Here is an 18,941-nt window from a genome sequence, read left to right as displayed (position 1 = left end):
GTGCTCAAAGCTAGAACATGTTCTTCTGCTCCACCTTTCTAGCCGATGAGATATTTAGAGTCTTTACTTCACCCGTGATGACGCTAAATATTTCAAAACACATTGCACAACACATATACCGATTTTGGACACAGAAACCTGAATGTGCACATTGCATGTGTTAAATGAAGTGAACACAGCAGTTGAGACAAGTGAAGTAACAGCACCGTAAAAATGTGTTATGTGTTTGAAAGTGTTATAAAATGAGAATTTCATCACTAACTGATTATAATGCTTATTAATAATCTCCATAACAGGATAACTTATCAAAATAATTTTTTTTGTATTCATTTACTGTTGAAACTAATGATTCTAATGTTGTAGCTTAGCATTTCTATAGCCTTACATTGAAATGCATCATGAATAGATTGTGGTGCAATTTTGTGATAAAATTAGTTAGAAAGCTGACATTTACAAATGTGATAGCAGAGACCAAAATGATCATAGGAAACAAGAAACAATTTTAGTAAAAGGCTTCTTCAGAATAATTTACATGTATAAATGTTGAAAATTGTGGCAGTAGTCCATGGTTAACGTTAATTAATTTGGTGTCAAGCTACGTTGGTGAAGCATTACTATTTTTCTCTTATTATTAAATGTTTGATTAAAAGCATTGTATTCTAAATGTGTTTAATTCATTTAAAGTTAACATATGCATTTAAAGGCCTTTTAAATGAGGACTCAGAGGCAAGATGGCGTCCGTGAACACAGTTGTGTAAGCTCGAGCTCCCGGAGTTCTGCCCTGCCCCATAGACAGTGCTACCATACTAACCTGATGCTTTGGATTGAACAAAAATGCTGAGTTTTAAGCGAACAGCGGAGCGACAAGGTCGGATAAAACGTACCGGTATGCTGTGGAGTGCCTGTCTTGTGGTGGCTGTGTCCCAAGTAACCCTTTTGTGGCTGCTGGAATCAGTGAGGTGGACTTCCGGGTATACTCATCTCAGTGTCAGCGAGCTATGGAGGCTGACGGGAGGCGGAAGAGAATCTGGAACTGGCTCGTCTGCATGACATGCTATAATACCCCCAAAAGATGGACGCGGTAGAGCACGGAACGCTATGGAAGCAACTGAAATTGCGGGGCACGAGACGGTGAAAAAAAAATATATGACCTGAATTCAGCAAAGAAGGACAGCGCCTGTGTGGAGGTTAGCGGTAAGATAACAGTACCCTCATTGTTTTTTAGTGGGAAACCGAGGAAGCAGCTTCCCTCATCACAAAGAAGCCTGGGAGATGGACAGAGATGTGGCATTGGTAAGGGGGAGGCTATCCAGTCAAATGATCTTGCTAACCAGGAGGGCTCGGTTTGTGACACTGCCGGGGGCATGTCAAAAGATGGAGGAGATGTAATAGGGGAGAACGGTGAAAAGAACTGTGAACAGACCCACGAAAACTGGGATTTGGTGACAAAGAAAAACACCATAGTAGACTCGGGTGTATCAATCTCTTTAAGGAAAGATCTGGAGCTTGAGAAAGACAAAATGTGCAACCAGAATATTATTAAAGAAAGTGACTCAGGGGAACTACTTTTTTTCTTTATCCGATCCCTCGGATACTTCAGGTGATGAATCTGAACTACACACACAAGGCAAGCGGAAAGGTGGCAGCAAGTCACAGATGGACGATGTAACAGAGTGGGGGACTGATTCATTTGGTACAACAGAGAGTAGCCCTAAGACTGTGCATAAGAGGGGTGGCTCAGGTGCAGGTTTTCAGATGGCAGAAAGCACCGACCCACTACAGTGGGATTATTCCTTCTTGGGAAAATCTGGGACCAAGGGTGTGATCAATGGGACACAACCAAATCAAGGGGTCTTGGAGAAAACCAAATCAAGGGGTCTTGGAGAAAACCGAAGACATACCACTCTCTCAAAGTATAATGGCCCACAGGGAAGAGACGCATACTGAGAGTCAGCGCACACAGGGGCCTTGCCGCAAACTCCAAAACTCGGTACGAAGGATAGCTAAATCATGTTCCGAGTTTGTGGATAGGTTTAATGAGGCTGAAACACGTATTTCAAATTTGGAGGATGAACTAGCAGCACAGAAAACAACAACGGAAGCCTTGCGTACTGCAAAGGATGATACCCTCTGGCAGCTCACAGACCTTGAAAATAACCTCCGGCGTAAAAATCTTTGCATGCTAGATATTCCCGAGGGGGTCGAGGGGCAAGATGTACGGAAATTTAACATTGAGCTCTTCTCCAAGGCTTTTCAGGACTTACTGGGTGGGATTGGAACAGGGAGATTCAGAGGGCACATAGATTCCCTTTTACACAGCACATGAGAACCAGTCAGAACAATACTAGACCTAGGGCTATTTTAATAGCAATTAATAACTTCCTGGCATGAAAAGCAGTGTATGATTTAGCACAACAGGACAGAAAGAAAAGTGGGAAAGAGATAGAGTTCTTTGTATGCCCAGATTATTGTCCCCTGACCGTAGAGAAGAGATAGCAACTACGTCAACTCATCACCCCGTTCCAAGATAAAGGCGCATACGCTTACCTATTGAAACCAGCTAAGCTGAAAATTATCTATAAGGAACATGTTCGATCCTTTAATGCAGAACTGGCGGCCAAAGAATACTTGCAGTCTTTGTAAAAAGAGGGACAAAAAAAAGGGGAGGGGAGAGGAAAAAAGGGCGATCTAAATCATAGAATCAGGTCACTACAGGCACATGTAGAAGATTTATAGTATGGGGTTAGATTGGTTTGTTTTTGAATCTAGGTTTTTTCATGTTATCTTCCTTCTTTACTGGTGTTTTTTGTATGTGATTTTGGAAGGAGAGGTGTAAGGAAGGGAAATCGGTCAATGATGCACGGTATGCTGTAGGACAGGGTAATCTGGGGGGCAGGAGCTTGTTCCATCTCAGAGACCTTGAGCCTCCAAGTCTCTTGTTTGGGGAAGGGAGGGCTTTGGGTGAAGCCTTGTGTGGGGAAGATGTGGGGTTGGGGGGTGGGGGTATCTTGGGGGGCACAGGGGGCAGGGGGCACAAGGTAAAATAATCAATGATAACGCAACGAAACAAAGTATGAAACTCAATGGTTTTAAGTTTACGGTCCTAAATGGCATTGAAATGTGGAAGATAGATGGGGGATAGGAATCCACATTCCGGTATACAGATCTGCACTTTGAATGTATGTGGGCTGAATAACTATAGCAAGAGGCAACAGGAAGCGACTGAATTGCGGGTGCTTCAACCAGATTTAGTATGTATCCAAGAAACCCACATCCCATGGGGAAAAATTAACTTACTGGCTGAATTAGGATTACCAATATTAGTATGTACACAGCAATCCACTACTACACGTGGCGTAACGATATTGGCAAAGAGCTATATTCAAGGGACAGGAAGAGCGCTGGGAGATAAACAGGGGAGGTGGGCTATCGCCAAATGCTTAATTGGCAGTACAAAGTGCACAATTTTTTCTGTATATGGTTCAAATTTTGATGAGGCGCCAGTAATAGAAAGGTTGAATATAGAATTAGTATTGTGGCCAACTCCGTTAATTCTGTGTGGCAACTTAAATATTCATCTTGAACTGAAGGGCTTGCAGGACTACATTAAATGATACAATGGTAGGAAGCCTAAAGTACTTAAAGCACTTCAGCACTTTCTAGCAGATCACGGTTTGGTTGATGCGTGGGCGGCTCTACGGGGGTCTGATCCTGGATATACATTTTATTCACATCTGCATCAGAAGTTAGTGAGACTGGACTATTTTTTTGTATAAAATCTAATATTTTTTGACACTAACATACAGATGCATCCACGGATCAGATCCAACCATGGACCGAATGAATTTAATCTAAACGCTCTTAAGGCAGGAAATAAACCTAGATCGTTTACATTTGAAAGAAAACTACTATTGGATGAAGCGTACGTTGAACATAAGAAGGAGTGGATTAGGCCATTTTTGGCTATAAATAGCAACTCCACAGGGGCTGGTTTTGTCTGGAATGCTTTAAAGGCCGGTTTTAGGGGGAGACCTGTAGTTTTGGGTTATATAAGCAGAAGCAGATGAAATTGGCTCTTCAGGAACTGTACGGCAAACTTGTAAGATGTGAAAAAAATCTTATACAGGGAATTTAAGCAAAGGGGATATTGCGTTATTGCAAACAGATGTGGCTTGCTGCAAGGCCACAATAAATCTACATTGGAGCAAAGAAGCAGCTAGGAAGTATACTATCAGTAAGAAACCAAGTTATGAGTATGGGGAGGCAGCCGGGTGCTGTTTGGTGCAAAGGCTCAGTTCAAGAGAGGCCGCCCAAAGAATTGGATCTGTGGTTGACTTCTTGGGCAACCCTGTAGATACCGAAGTTGGGATTCTACACGTTTTTCATGACTTTTATAAAGCACTTTACCCTGGAGAAAGCCTTGATATGTAGGCTGGTGAACCTTAATTGCAAAAATTTGACCCCACCAGATGCAGAAATGCTAGAGGCACCTATAACAACTAAAGAGCTGGAAGCGGCAATTAATAGTTTAGCCACTGGCAAAGCGGCAGGGCCCGATAAACTCCCGCTGGAGGTGTATAAACCCTTCTTTGGAGAACTTAAGGCTGACATGCTTTTACCATCCAGCAAGCACAAATAGGTGCAGCCTCTTTGACATGGGATGAGGCAATCATAATTGTTTTTATAAAGAAAGACAAGCCTTCTGAACAGCCAGGCTCTTATCGCCCCATATCGTTATTAAATGCTGATGGCCAAATATATGCCAAAGTTTTAGCGACCCGATTGGCAGAAGTTCTAACCCCGTTGTTGTTGACTCTGCAGCATGGATTTATACCCAAGAGGAGCACAATCAATCATATTAATAGGGTGGTAACCCTACTTGACATAGCCAAGACAATGGGGAGTAAATTCAGCTTGATTTCATTGAATGCTGAAAAAGCTTTCAATCGGGTTGCATGGGAACTTTTATGGGCACTTCTGCGACAATCAGGTTTTAGACAAGGTTTTATTACAGCCATTCAGGTTATATATCGACACCCGACAGCCAAAATGTTCATAATGGGCCTCGAATCAGATTTTGTCTATATTACACGGGGCACAAGGCAGGGATGCCCGTGCTCCCCTTTGCTGTTCTCATTATATATCAACCCCTTTTTTTTGTTGAAAATATTTTTATTTGCATTTTTAAAACAGTGCGACACGTTGCTCGGCAGCAGTATAAAGTAATTTAAGCACAGTAGTTTGTCAACAGAAACCATTATGATTATATCACAAGTTCAAGTACATCTCATTCCATCGATCATAACATGGGCTGTCAGCAAGTACATTAGCTCCAAAGCATCACTCCGTATCAGAGCTGGAGCTATCATTATCTGAGGGTGGCTCACAAATGTTCCCTCTATACTTATTCCATGCCCCCCAAATCCTACTCCAATTTTTGGGACAACCTCTATTGCAGAACACTGCCCGTTCTGAAATCATCGCAGCGTCCATATCGTGCTTCCAAGCCGTTAGTGTAGGTGTCTCTGTCCCGCCCCATTTCTGCGCTATATTCCTCTTTGCTATCATCATACCAAGTGTCATCAAGCCCTGCCCAGAGCATGTGAGGTCATTGGGTTCCCATATATTTAAAAGGCAACGCCTAGGGTCCGGCAGTACGGAAAGGTCTTCTGATTGAGACATGGTGTGCATCACCTGAACCCAGTAGTGTGTAATTCTTGCGCAGTCCCATATTGTGTGATAGAAGGTCCCTACTTCACCGCATCCCCACAGGCAGTATGGGTGTGTGATCCGTTTCATCTTATGCAGTGTGTCTCTAGTGTAGTAAGACCTGTGTAATATGCGTAGTTGCACCAAGCGGAGACGTGAGGAGATGCCCACTTCTTTCGGAGACGCAATTGCCTCTTGCTGACTCCGAGTCATCAATGTCTCCACATTCATGGGACCATTTCTCCCACAAGGCCACCAGTGGGTCAGGTAGGTTATTTATTAGCTTACGATATGTCAGTGATGTCCCTTTTGATGGCATATCGTCCGTGAGTATTCTGTCCTCGAGCGGGGATGCCTCTGGGATGTCTTTTTCGGGTGGCAGCGCCGTTGTTAATGCATGGCGTATCTGCATGTATCGGAAATGTTCTGATGGCGCCAGATCATATTGTTGTCGCAATGTCTCAAAGGGTAGCCACCAGTGGGTCAGGTAGGTTATTTATTAGCTTACGATATGTCAGTGATGTCCCTTTTGATGGCATATCGTCCGTGAGTATTCTGTCCTCGAGCGGGGATGCCTCTGGGATGTCTTTTTCGGGTGGCAGCGCCGTTGTTAATGCATGGCGTATCTGCATGTATCGGAAATGTTCTGATGGCGCCAGATCATATTGTTGTCGCAATGTCTCAAAGGGTAGCACATGTCCCTTTTGCCATAGATCCCCAATGGTTGATATGCCTATATCATCCCAATGGTCAAAGCCCTTGGATTGTCTGAGTTTCCCCAGCTTCTTTGTGTCCCACAACGGAGTTAACTGTGTTAACACGCCCTGCCATTTCAACCTGGCCAGTGCCGCGTGCCGTATAGTGAGTGTGTGTTGTAGTGGGCCAAACTTTGTGGCGACTAGGGATTTATCATAAAGGGGGGCCAGCATACCAGAAAACTCCAACTGTGCCCTGTCTGCCTTTAGAGCCGGTTTGGACTGCGGGAGATGGAGCCACTGGTTAATGACCTTCAACTGTGATGCCCAATAATAAAGGCTGATGTCTGGGAGCGCTATGCCTCCGTCATACCAGCTTCGTGTTAGCTTGGCTTGCGCTATACGTGCGGGCTTAGGACCCCACAGTAACACCGAGACCTGTGCTGCAATGGTTTTGAATTATGCGACTGATACGGGGTAGGGTGTATTTTCTAAAATGTAGAGAAAGCAGGGTAAGGCCATCATTTTGAAAAGAGCCGCCTTTCCCAGCAGGGTCAGCTGCAGTGATTCCCAATGCCGTATGTCACGCTTAAGAAGATCAAGGGGGGGTTGTAGGTTATGTGCATGGAAGTCAACCGGGCTAGTGGTGATGTATATCCCTAGATACTTAAACCCACTGTCTGCAGTCCGTAATGGGCAGGTGGCCGGTAAACGTGGTGGGGGGCCGCGCAGTATGTACATGGTGGATTTAGACCAGTTGATCGAGTAGCCCGATGCTCGGCCGTAGGCTGTGCAGACATCCAGAAGAGTGTTAATTGAGCGCGTGGGAGAGGTGAGATATAATAGGATATCGTCTGCGTACAGGGATATTCTATCTTCTATTCTATCTTCCCAATCATCAGTCCAGCGGAGGCCCCTGATAGTAGGCTCCCATCTTATCCATTACGCCAATGGTTAAAAGACCATGGCAAACAGTAATGGGGACAGTGGGCAACCCTGACGTGTGCCTCTGGACAGTGGAAAGTCTGCCGAAATGTGGCAGTTAGCAATAACATGCGCCATGGGCTTCTCATACAATAGGCGGATCCAGGTACAGAACCTTGGGCCAAAGCCAAAATGGCGTAGCACCGCAAATAAGAAGGGCCAGTGGACCGTATCAAACGCCATATGTGCGTCCAGGGACAGTATTACAGCAGGTTCCAGAAGGTATTCCGCGCGCGCCAATACGCCGTGTACTCTCCTTAAATTGAGCGCCGTGTTCCTTCCGGGCATAAAGCCAGACTGGTCTTTATGTATGAGTTTGGGTAAATGGGAGGTGAGACGCAGCGCCAATAATTTAGCGAGTATTTTAGCCTCGGCGTTTAGGAGGGAGATCGGGCGATAGGACGCACATTGGTCAGCCGGCTTCCCTGATTTTAATATAGCTACAATAGTAGCTCTGCGTTGACCTAAAGGAAGTTCCCCTGCCTCTAGGCTTTCTTCAGACATATGCAGCAGATGTGGCGCAATCGTGCCTGCCTGCCTTACCCGCCTGCAGAGCCTTGATCGCTAATTGCACCTCCTCAGTCGTGAGGTCTTCGTCCAAGGCCTGCGCCTCCTCCGCGGTTAATGTGTATGCCTCCTCCTCCGAGATCGTGGATGCAGAAGAGTACACCGTCATATAGTGTTGGGCTAGCATGTGTGCTATTGTATGTGGATCTCTAATAAGGTCCCCTCCCTCCACCGTAAGTTGTGCTATCCACCTGTCCCGCCTGTCACGTCTGTCCAGCCATGCAAGTAATTTGCCCGCCTTGTCACCTGCCTCGTAAATTTTGTGTCGTCTATTGGACATTTGTAGCTTGACCCCCTCAGTCAGGTGTGCTCTATGTCGGTGTTGTGCTGCTTGCAAGCTGTGCGCCATAGTGGGGTTCGGGTCAGTCACATGCTGTATCTCTGCCTCAGCCATTGCCATTTCCAAAGCTAGTAGTTCCGCTTGCACTGCACGCTTGTGCGCTGTGATGGAGACTATTGCCTGCCCTCTAATCACTGTCTTGTAGGCCTCCCACAGGGTGATAGAGGAGGACACGGAATCGGTGTTGTTTTGGAAGTAGTGTTTCGTCCCCGCCTTCAGCTCTTTCTTAATCTTATGATTGTGGAGGTAGCCAGAGCGGATCGGGTAGGTCCGACGCCGCTTGGGCTGGTAAGGTGCATAGCTAATCAGCAGAGGAGAGTGATGTGAAATGCCCCGTGGCCGGATTTCCACATTTACAACAGTGCCAGGGCCGCCCACCGAGCCCAGAAAATAATCAAGTCTAGTAAGACTATTATGCATGCTGGAGTGGTAGGTGAACTGGCGTTCCAGCGGATTGTATTTCCTTCAAAGGTCCACGAGCCCCATAGCCATCAAGAAGCCCCCCCAACCATGATGTACCCGACACAGATAGTTTAGGAGGGACTCTATCCATTAAGTTATCAGCCACCAAATTGAAATCTCCCCCAAGAAGTAAGTCCCCTTCAGGGAGTCCGAGTAAGAAAGTGCTAAGGTCCGCTAGTGCCGTCGCCTGCAAGGCTGGTGGTATGTAGACAGACAATATTAAAGGGCTTCCCCTCCCACTGTGCATGTATGGCAGCAAATCTACCTGCGTTATCAGTTTTAACAGACTGTATGAGTAAAGGGAAGTGTTTCTTTACCAAGACGCCAACTCCTCTAGATCCGGAGGTGAATTCGGAGTGGGCCACCATCTTAAAACCCCATCTGTCCATTGCCTTTGTAGCCATGCCAGTAAGGTGTGTTTCCTGTAGGAGCACCACTGCCGCACCTTCCCTTTTAATGCATTTCAGAACCAGGCCTCATTTAATTTTGTCACCCAGGCCTCAAACATTCCAAGTGAGTATAGATAGGGACGGGGTTACTCCATCAGAGGCTTCTCTTAAAACAGTGTGTGAGTCAACCCCCATCATCAGACTTAGAGTTTTCAGGGCTCCTGTGGATCAGTGTGTGAATGAGGTGATAGTCAGTTTCTGCAAACCAAAACACTGTGTCGTTCATTACATATCTGAGCATTGCATGAACATAGAACAAAAGAAACAACAAACTTACCCCCCCTCCAATCCCCCTCCCTGCCTCCCTGCCTTGCGGACTCCAAACTGCCCGCAACCCCAACTCAGCAGAGTGCTCATTATCCCTGTCAAAAAATAACATTGCCTATGAGAGCATAGGAGGTGAAAGTCCAAGGAGGACCAGATAGAGCCCCAACAGTTCCAGAGTCCCGGCTCATTGCCAATAGTCTCGTTAGCAAGTAAGGGAGGTGAATCCCAACCAGTAAAGTTCGGCATTACAGGACACATTTCACAGAGGAAAAAGAAAGAAGTACTTCCCTTGTGTTAGCAGGAGTCATTCCCCAGAGTCTTTGGCCATGCTGGCCCCATCTTTCTCCTCCTGTCCAGCCGCCTCAGTCTCATCGGTCTTTCCTTGTCGCCTACGCCGCCTGTTCTGTCTGCCGGAGCCCTCCGCCGGACGCCACCCCTCGAGCCAGTCATGTGCCTCCTCCGGAGTGTCGAAAAACCAAGTTTTTTTATCAGCCACCACTCTGAGGCGCGCCGGGAAGAGCATGGAATAGGGCAATTCGCGGGATCTCAGTGTCTTTTTTACCTCAAGGAAACTCCTCCGTCGTGCTGCCACCGCCGTCGTATAGTCAGGGAAAATTGAAATTTCGGAATTCTGGATTCGTATGGGTGGTGTCACTCTCGCTTTTTGTAGAAATGCGTCACGATCCCTGAAATTGAATATACGCGCTAAAATAGGTCTTGGTCGTGCCCCGGGGTGGGGGCGTCCACCTGGTACCCTGTGCGCCCGTTCCACCGAGAAAAAATTTGATAGGCCTTTCGGTTGCAGTGTGTTTTTCACAAGGTCCTCCACATAAAGGTCCATGGCAGGTCCCCCTTCCGATTCTGGAAGGCAAATTATGCGAATATTATTGCGTCTGGAACGCCCTTCCTGTTCGTCCATCTTGTCCGCCAGTAGTTTGTTGTCTTCTTCCAATTGCGTTACGCGTTTGAGCAATAATGCGGTGTCCGGGGTGAGTGTCGTCGTGACCTGTTCCACCGCAGTGACTCTAGACAACATTTTTTGCAGGTCTGCCCGTAGAGGTGTCACGTCTGTCGAAATCGTGCCCACCGTGATTTGTGCCTGATGCAGGGCCGCCATGATGTCTTCCAACGTTATTGCAGGAACATTACCTCCCTCCGCACCTTTTGCGCTAGTCCTCTTTTGCTCCGCCAGTGGGGGAAAGTCTTTGGCGTAGGCGAATTTATCAAGTTTACTTTGCTGGGCCCCCCGATTACCTCTGCCGCTTATTGTGAGAGGAACGATGAGTACCGCTCCAGGCCACACTGGGGAAGCTCAGTGGGCGCGTTGTTGGCTGTTCAGTACTCCAGGCCAAGTGGAGGGCAATTAGTCCAGGCACGCAAACAGAGTCAGTGCAGTCGCCACACAGTTTTGTTTCCAAGATGCGGGCAGCTCCTCACCTCGCCCCGTCCCCCGCACATGCTGTCAATGCGCTGTGAAGGTGTGCAAAACCGGCTCTGAGGCACGAGCAGCGTCCGCCCAGTCACCTCGTCGTCAGTTCGGTACCTTCAGGGGGCACAAAGTCTTGTACCGTGCCTCTTTCTGCGCAGGTTCGCCCCGTTTTAATGTTCGCGCGGGGGGGACGCCGCCTCCAGCACCGGGCCCCAACAGTCGGCGGGAAAGCAGATGTGTGCCCGAAGCCGGAGAGCCACACCAGAGGGGGAGTCCAGGCCGTGCTAGGCCGCGGCGCCAGTGGCGGACCTCCAGGCTCCTCGCCTCTTCAAGTCGGGAGTGCGGCGGTTAGGCAATGTCAGTGTGCCCTGTCGGCGCGTTGGGGGCAAGGCCGGACGGGGGAAGGCAGCCACACCACTCACCAGCCACCGGCCGCCCCAGCTGCACTCTGTAGTCCGGCGCGCCGTTAGTCGACGGTGTGCCACCGGCGGGTTGTCCAAATCTAGGCCAGTGCTCGTATCGCGGCCGTAGGCCGCAAACTCTCCCTCGATGCAGCCCCCGTCCCCGAGATCGCAGATGGTTCGGATTAGGATCGATGAGCGCAGGTTCACCTCTGCCACAAGTATTTCGAGCTTGGGGCTATACTGGAGCAGGATAACTGTCCGGATTTATATGGGGAATCGGTCTCACCCTCGGAGCCTCACTAGGTCGCGGCCATCTTGGTTAGCCGCCGGCCACGCCCCCCATATCAACCCCTTTTTAATGATGCTAGAGCAAAGCTCAGGGATAGAATCAGTAATTTGGACGCAAGAGCACTATCGGGTATTCGTGTATGCAGATGATGTTGTAGTTGTTACTCCAAATCCTGTAATGGCTATGCCTAAGATAGTACAGCTGGTTCTCGAGTTTGGAGCTGTCTCAGGATATAACTTAATGTGTCCAAGGCACAAATTCTGTGTTTAAATCAAGAGGGCTATAATGACCATCACATTTTGAATGAGGTATCATACTTCGATGTTAAATTAAGGAACTGCCTAAAGACGCTTGTGGAGTTCAATTGGGGCAATATTGTAAACACCGTACGGAAAACAATTAGATAGTTGTGAATGTTTGAATCACTCACTGGTGGGGCGTTGTAATGTTCTTAAAATGTTAGTATTACCCATGGTTTTATATTTCTTTTGATCCGTCCCGCCTGAAATTTCCTGTGTCCAACTGTCAACACTCCAATCAATCTGCACTAGGTTTTTATGGGCACAGGGGAAGTCTCGCAGAGCTATGCGCTTTATGGTTCTCCCCCGCGGTTGGGCAGTACCGGATTTTATAATCAAACATCAAAGACCTGGCACATTGGGCTCTCTCATCAATTTTATATGCATTTAGGATTGGTATGGGGGGATATTCCTATCTCTTCCCAAATTCAGATGCTCTTTTATGCACTCTGACATAATCCCCTGTGCCTACTTGATTAGTAATTTAAAACAACCAAGAGAAAAAAAACAAGTCGTCAGTCAGATCACTCAACAAACATCACTCAAAAATTGAGTGTATGTATACCACAAAAGAAAAAAGTGTGGAGAAATGAGAAAGTAGCTCACGTGCGCACCACCGGAAGAGCTAATGGCAGGTTCTCACCAGCTTGCCTACGTACTTATCATCGATAACTTTCTCATATGAAAAGAAGTCTGTGTCCAGTGCAGGGAGGGTGTAAAGACAAAAGAAAAGACCCCGTGCAAAAGGAGACACAAGAATTCTCTAGCAAAAGTTGAGCTAAACTCACACATATACTTGTAGCATTTTAATCCAAACTGTGAGTTTGCTCAATATTAAAAACACGGCATGTTGCAATTACTTCAAGGATGGCCAACATGTTTCATTTCCTATTTAATAGTAGCAGCAAATTAGTCAGGGCAATGGAGGTCAGCAATCGCCGCCCTGGACATCTAATGATCAATCAAGATTGTCTGACAAACATATAAAAAAAAGAAAGACAGAATGGTAAACTCTTTAGAGAAACACCACACAATTCAGTCTTTAACTTCAGGACAGGTAATCATACAAACATGGACTGGACTCTGTTACAGCCCCGTCCTATTCTGTAGGCAAATAGTGATATTTACCTTGTGAGAGCCAAGGACTGAGAGCTGACCTTTGGGGGACTCCACAGCTCAAGGTTTTTTTTTCTTGGAAGCGAAGGGCCGGCACCACCGTTCAGAATGATCTTATCCAGGCCAGGGGAGTGCCTCGAATCCCGTGGTTATGGAGTCTGTCAAGTAGGATGGTGGGTGAGACAGTATCAAAAGCCACGGACAGATCGAGGAGCACAAACATGGCTACCTCGCCTCTGTCCATGCTCTCGCGAATAGTTTCGGGTATTCCCAGCAGAGCAGTCTCAAAATCCTGAGTGTGAGTCGTGGAGGAGTTCTCTGGATTCCAAGTAATCGGCCAGTTGTTCCTGCACAAGTTTTCCCAGTATCTTGGCTGGTTTAGGAAGGAGTGATATAATTGCTGAATACAGCTGGGTCGGCCTCTGCCTTTTTTAAGATGGGAATCAGCATGGCCTGCTTCCATACTGTGGGAAACTGGCCTAAGGATAAGGAAGAGTTCCATATTGAGATTAGGGGGGCAGTGATAGCTGGGGCAAGGGTGGAGAGGATGTGGGTGGGAACTGGATCTAATGGTGAAGCAGATTTACACCGTCGTACTTTCAGCAGGGCTGTGTCCAGTGAGACTGGTTACAAAACTCACAGCATTTTATCCTGGGGGATAGTAGTATCTTGGGCAGGACTCTCAGACTGCTTTACATCGGACTGTTTAAAGGCAGAAAAGATGTCAATGATTTTAATATGAAGAAAACAAATCCGACAGGCCATCGCAGAGCTCTTGGCTGGATTTAATCGTGCTGGCAAGAGCCGTCGGTTTAGTAAATTCCTTCACGATTTGAAACAGTGATTTAGCAGAATTATCCGCCGCGTTCATTTTATTCATGAAGAATTCTTTCATAGTGGCGCTTTTGAGTCTATGAATTTTTTTTAACGCAGCTCTATAGGTGACTTTGGCGAGAGGGTCATAGGAGAGTCGCCACCAGTGCTCGAGCTTCTTGCAGCCACTTCTTTCTTCACGTAAAGCCTGTGAGAACCATGGAGCTGAAGGTTTAGCTCGAGCCGATGAGAGGGGCTGCAAAGGGGCAATGGTATCTATTGCCAAGGAGAGTTGGTCATTAAAATTAGCAACATCGGCGTACAGATCGCCTGAGGGCTGCCAATTCGCCTTTGCAAGTATAGGTTCGAGGGCATCACGGGTAACTTTGTACCATTTCCTACATTGATCTGGCTGGGAGGTTAATAAAGTCTGCTAATCTTCGCTCACAACACTACAAGACTGTGTTCAACATTTACTATACTCCTGTTAGGATCTTAAAATGGGGAGGGGCAAACGATGGGAGGTGTTTTCGGTGTGGAACTGAGGATGCAGACATTGTGCATATTGTTTTTTTACATGTATGCACCCAAGTAACTTTTTTGAGCACTTAGAGAATTGTTTTGCGGAAATCATGGGGGGTGCAGTGCCACTCTCTGCTTCCCATCTGTTGTTGGTGGTGGTAGAGAATGAAAGGAGTGATCAGTTGACATACAAATTCCGATACTTGATCTTTTTAGCTACAGCCATAGCCAGATTATAGTTTGCTTCAATGTGGCTGCAGAAAGATGCTCCGACATTTGAGTTATGGAGGGGGGGGGGGGCAGATTTGTTCACCATTTTTAATCTAGAGAACAGTTTATATGCTCTGAAAAGTGCCCAAAAGAGAATATAAGGTTTTGAGATATGGGGGGCAGTGTTGGCATATATGGAAGAATGATTATTTTATTTGGGTCTACTCTCAAATTTACATAGCACTCGCAATTTTAGGAACGGTTATGGATCAGAGATGGGTAACGATCAAATATGCACTGTATTTTATCAATTTGGTAACTATGGTCAATCCTTGCTGCTGCTTTTTTTTTTTACACGACTGTATTTCAAGGCTGTGGATTTTATATATGTAATGTAACTATCATGGATTAAAAATAAATTAAATAACAAAAAGTAAAGGCCTTTTAAATATGTTCTTTCCTAAGCTGCAATTTTCCCTTTAGCAAAGTAGGATGGTCCCTTGGCATTTCTGTAAATGTTGCCTTATTTGTTCTGTACATGCACCATCTTAAATTTAAAGGACATTCTTTTAGAGGTCACTGGGAGCTCCTGTAATGAAATTGCAGATTAAAGAACTGATGGCATTGATTAAGAAATGGAGTGAGAGAGCGAAATGGGACAGTAGATGGTTGAAAAAGGAGGAGATAAAAAAAAGAGTTAGTGTGTAGTCATAACCGGATGTCCTTGATGGAAGTGTAGGAGAAATATGAGAGAAGTACCTGGTGGATGTTACATCCATGTTCCGAAGACAATACCCGATATTTTGTCTTTTACAAAAGATTTCCTGAAATTGAGAGAAAATCCAGTGGAATGGTACAGACAGACTGAAAGATTTGTGAAGATTTCTGTTATATTTGAGGTATGTTCGTCGGTTGCATACGTTAAAAAAATCTATACAAGAAGACTGAATGCTTTCCTAGTATTCTATAAACCATTCTTGAGCTCTTATTTTGCACTGCCTTCTTCTGATACTGGTGTCCTAAGCAGTTGGGCTGGAATCCTTCTTTGCCGAACTACTTGATTTTGCCTTATTTCACCTTTTTGCCTGTGCTTGTGGGCTCTCCCTTTGCTTCTTTTTACTCCTTTTTGCTTTAGAACCTTTGGTAGCTGTTAGAGAAATGAACCACCCTTTTGCCTTTAATGGTGGTAGGAATCTGTAACATTGTATCTGATGATGGTTTTAAACCATCCTCTTTGGATTTGCGACTCTGACCAAATGTGTAGTCTTTTACTACATGCTGAAATATTCCTGACTGAAATGCTTAAGAGATTGCTTATCTATATAGATTTCAGATCAATAATACAATAACCAAACTATCTAAATTGGCTGAGACTTTTATTGTCTGAAGTAATGTTCTTTCAGTGAACTGTGCTATTTTTCATTTAATATTAAATGCATTCTAGAGTGAATCTTTAAGAGTATCAAGTTCTGCTTCTTTTATTCTGTGTTGCCTCTAGCAGAGCTTCGTATGTGCATGATTTTAGTTAGACTTAACTTTGTCAGGAGGTTGGGATTGCCCATTGAAATACTTTGTTTCTATAGCATGGTCCCGAGAGTGGTGTATTTGAACCTTATCTTGAACTTGTGAGTCAGTCACAAATGAATGGTCCATAATGGGTGGCTAACTGTGTTTTGGACAGCCTAATTCCATTGCCTCCTATTGGCAGAGAAAGATTCATCAGAGGACCATTCACCTCTTTGGTAAGGGTAATGCTGTGATTTGTCTAACTGTAAAGTGCCCAGTACGGTTAGAGGGATAAATGAGTAAGTAGCAGAAGTGAGAGATAAAATTTAAACTCCAATAACGCTTCCGCTGGATCAAATCTTTGGTAGCAGATCTATGTGTTTGCCTAGAGAAGTTTGGTTTTAGGGTGCCAGAAATAGTTTCCTTGTCCAAGTTCCAACTTTTTGTTGGCAAAGAGAAAGATTGATGGAGTATCATTCTGGAAAGGTCAACGTGTAGCAGCAAAGGAGCGTGAGTATTAATAGCGATGTGCGTTGCTATTGCTTATGCTAAGGTTGTGGTTTTTCAAATTACTGTGTGTTGTTCAGTGGAGTGAATTGTTTAAAGTCCATATGGTTAAGGTCCATGTGTGATTGTGGAGCTTGATGCAAAAAACTGAATTTGGTAATGTGTCTCTCGTGGCCTAAGATCTGGTTGTCTCAGTGTAGAAGACACTGAATAAGTTGTCTGCTGTTTTGTAGTGTTGATCTTAAGACGCCATCAACAAACATCTTGGTAAAGGGTCCTCTTTGAGTGTTAGAGGTAAATGGTTGGTATAGTTGATCTCAGGTGTATTGGGATTTACTGTATCAACTAGAGTGAAATCCCGCCTGTGGCGATTTCATTGAAGTGAATGATTGTAGGAAAAAGTTTAGTTACCTTGTGAGAGTGTATTTCCTTTAGTGGAGCAGACAGTTTTATTTGTTGCTTGTCTTTTATTGGGATTTTGCTTAGAGAAAACGCGCTGAAGACAATTGTAAAGGAGGGTGTGCTGCTGCAGAGAGTCAGATTGACATCACAGTGTGTTGCACTGTGATTAGTCAGTTGGTTTAATGTCACCCTGGAACTGATTGACTACATCATAAGAGTCACACTGTTATTGGTTGAGCTAGCTGAACAGGTCAATTGTGAGAAAAATACAATTCATGGATTTTACGAAAGACATTTGTGAATACAAAATTTGAAATAAAATGAAATTTTAAGGAATTAGATGAGATATGTATTAGAGCAAAGGCACCACCTGAGGGTACACCAGGATACACTATCATGATGGACAAAGGATTACATCCATGTTTGTGGCTTGAATTTTGGAACAAACTTACAGAGGGAGACAAGGGTTTACAATTTCCTGGCTATGGGAGATTCAACTTAAGAATTATTGAGAACTTGAGGAGGAGAATGCACGAAATGAGATGAGATCACCTCCTAGACCTACTGTAATTGAAGCATTAAATACATGGGAACATATGACTCATCAGAAAGAGAGAGGAAAGTATATAGGGAGATACAGGAGAACTATAGATCACTATGCTTAAGCTAGATGGGATGCACAACAGAAAAGGTGAAGAGCAGATATTGCACATATGATTATATTGTGTGTTAGAAGCCGAAGGAGATGGCAAGGGAAAGAGAAAAGGCATTATATAGAGACAGAAAAGAAGGCAAAGAGAGTGACAGATGACAAAAGTATTCATGAATCGTCCACCAACTTACAATTTCAGAGTGCAGGTTTGACAAACACTGGTAGGGCTGAGGTTCTGAATGCACCTTTAATACATGGCATACCCAAAGAACTTGCTCGTATTACTCCAGTAAAAGGGAGGAAAGAAATAACAGCTCCAATGAACCTGATTGATTCGAATGCTTCAGACGCTTTAACTGTTCCTGTTACTATTGGACCAGTGGTACCGCTTTACAAGTCTGGGTTACAGGTAAATACTGTTCACAATTTGGCTTTACCTACTGGAATAAATACAGCAAAAGGTAATTAATTAGAATTGACAAGATAATGACTTCAAACACCTATAGTTCTGACTTGATGCAATACTTCTACAGATGCTAGAAATGTAGGGTGCGTTCCAAAGCAGACTCAATTTGACCCAACACATAGAATGTTTCAGAGGGGTCCATCTTTTTATTGCCCCAGACCGATTGGACCTTGTGAAATGACTTACCATACTTCTGACATGACCGTACAAATGGGAAATGCATTTCTAAATACATCTGCATTACATATGCAACCTGAAACAAGAGAACATTTGAGCAATGGAGGACTTAATTTAAATACTCCAAGAGAGCAATCAGGATTTACTCAAGAATGTGAAGAATGGCTTAAAAGATATAGTACTCCGATTAATCATCAGAATGCTGAAGACATTTCAGTTTCAGCTCCAGTCCCGAATTTAGATCCAGTTCCAGTAAAAGCCCCAGTTTATTTTTCAGCTCCAGCTTTGATTTCAGTTCCAAGTTCATGTTCAATTCCAAATCCAGTACAGAAAAAAAGAAAGCCGACTGATGTGAGCAGGCTAACAGTGGATTAGGAAGAAATAAATTTAGTAACAATTTGTCCTTCAGGACTAGATGCATACCAGAAGGAGAAACTATTGTTTCTCTGTAAACACATTATTCGACAAGCAAGATTGACATATGAGAAATTGACTGATTTGGCTCAAAAATATGATATAGGTATTTAGATAGGTTGTGATGGTCTAGAACAGTCGCACATCCAGTTCTATCTAACAGTACGAAAATGTATTTATTTTGATTCTAGAAATATAGAAATTACAGTGCCACTCAAGGTAATAGAGTCATTCCACTACCAAGGATGTCAGGTCAACAGGT

Source organism: Lissotriton helveticus, chromosome 4_1 (genome assembly GCF_964261635.1).
Source record: "Lissotriton helveticus chromosome 4_1, aLisHel1.1, whole genome shotgun sequence".
In the NCBI taxonomy this organism is placed as follows: domain Eukaryota; kingdom Metazoa; phylum Chordata; class Amphibia; order Caudata; family Salamandridae; genus Lissotriton; species Lissotriton helveticus.
Note: the sequence above shows the minus strand (reverse complement) of the source record.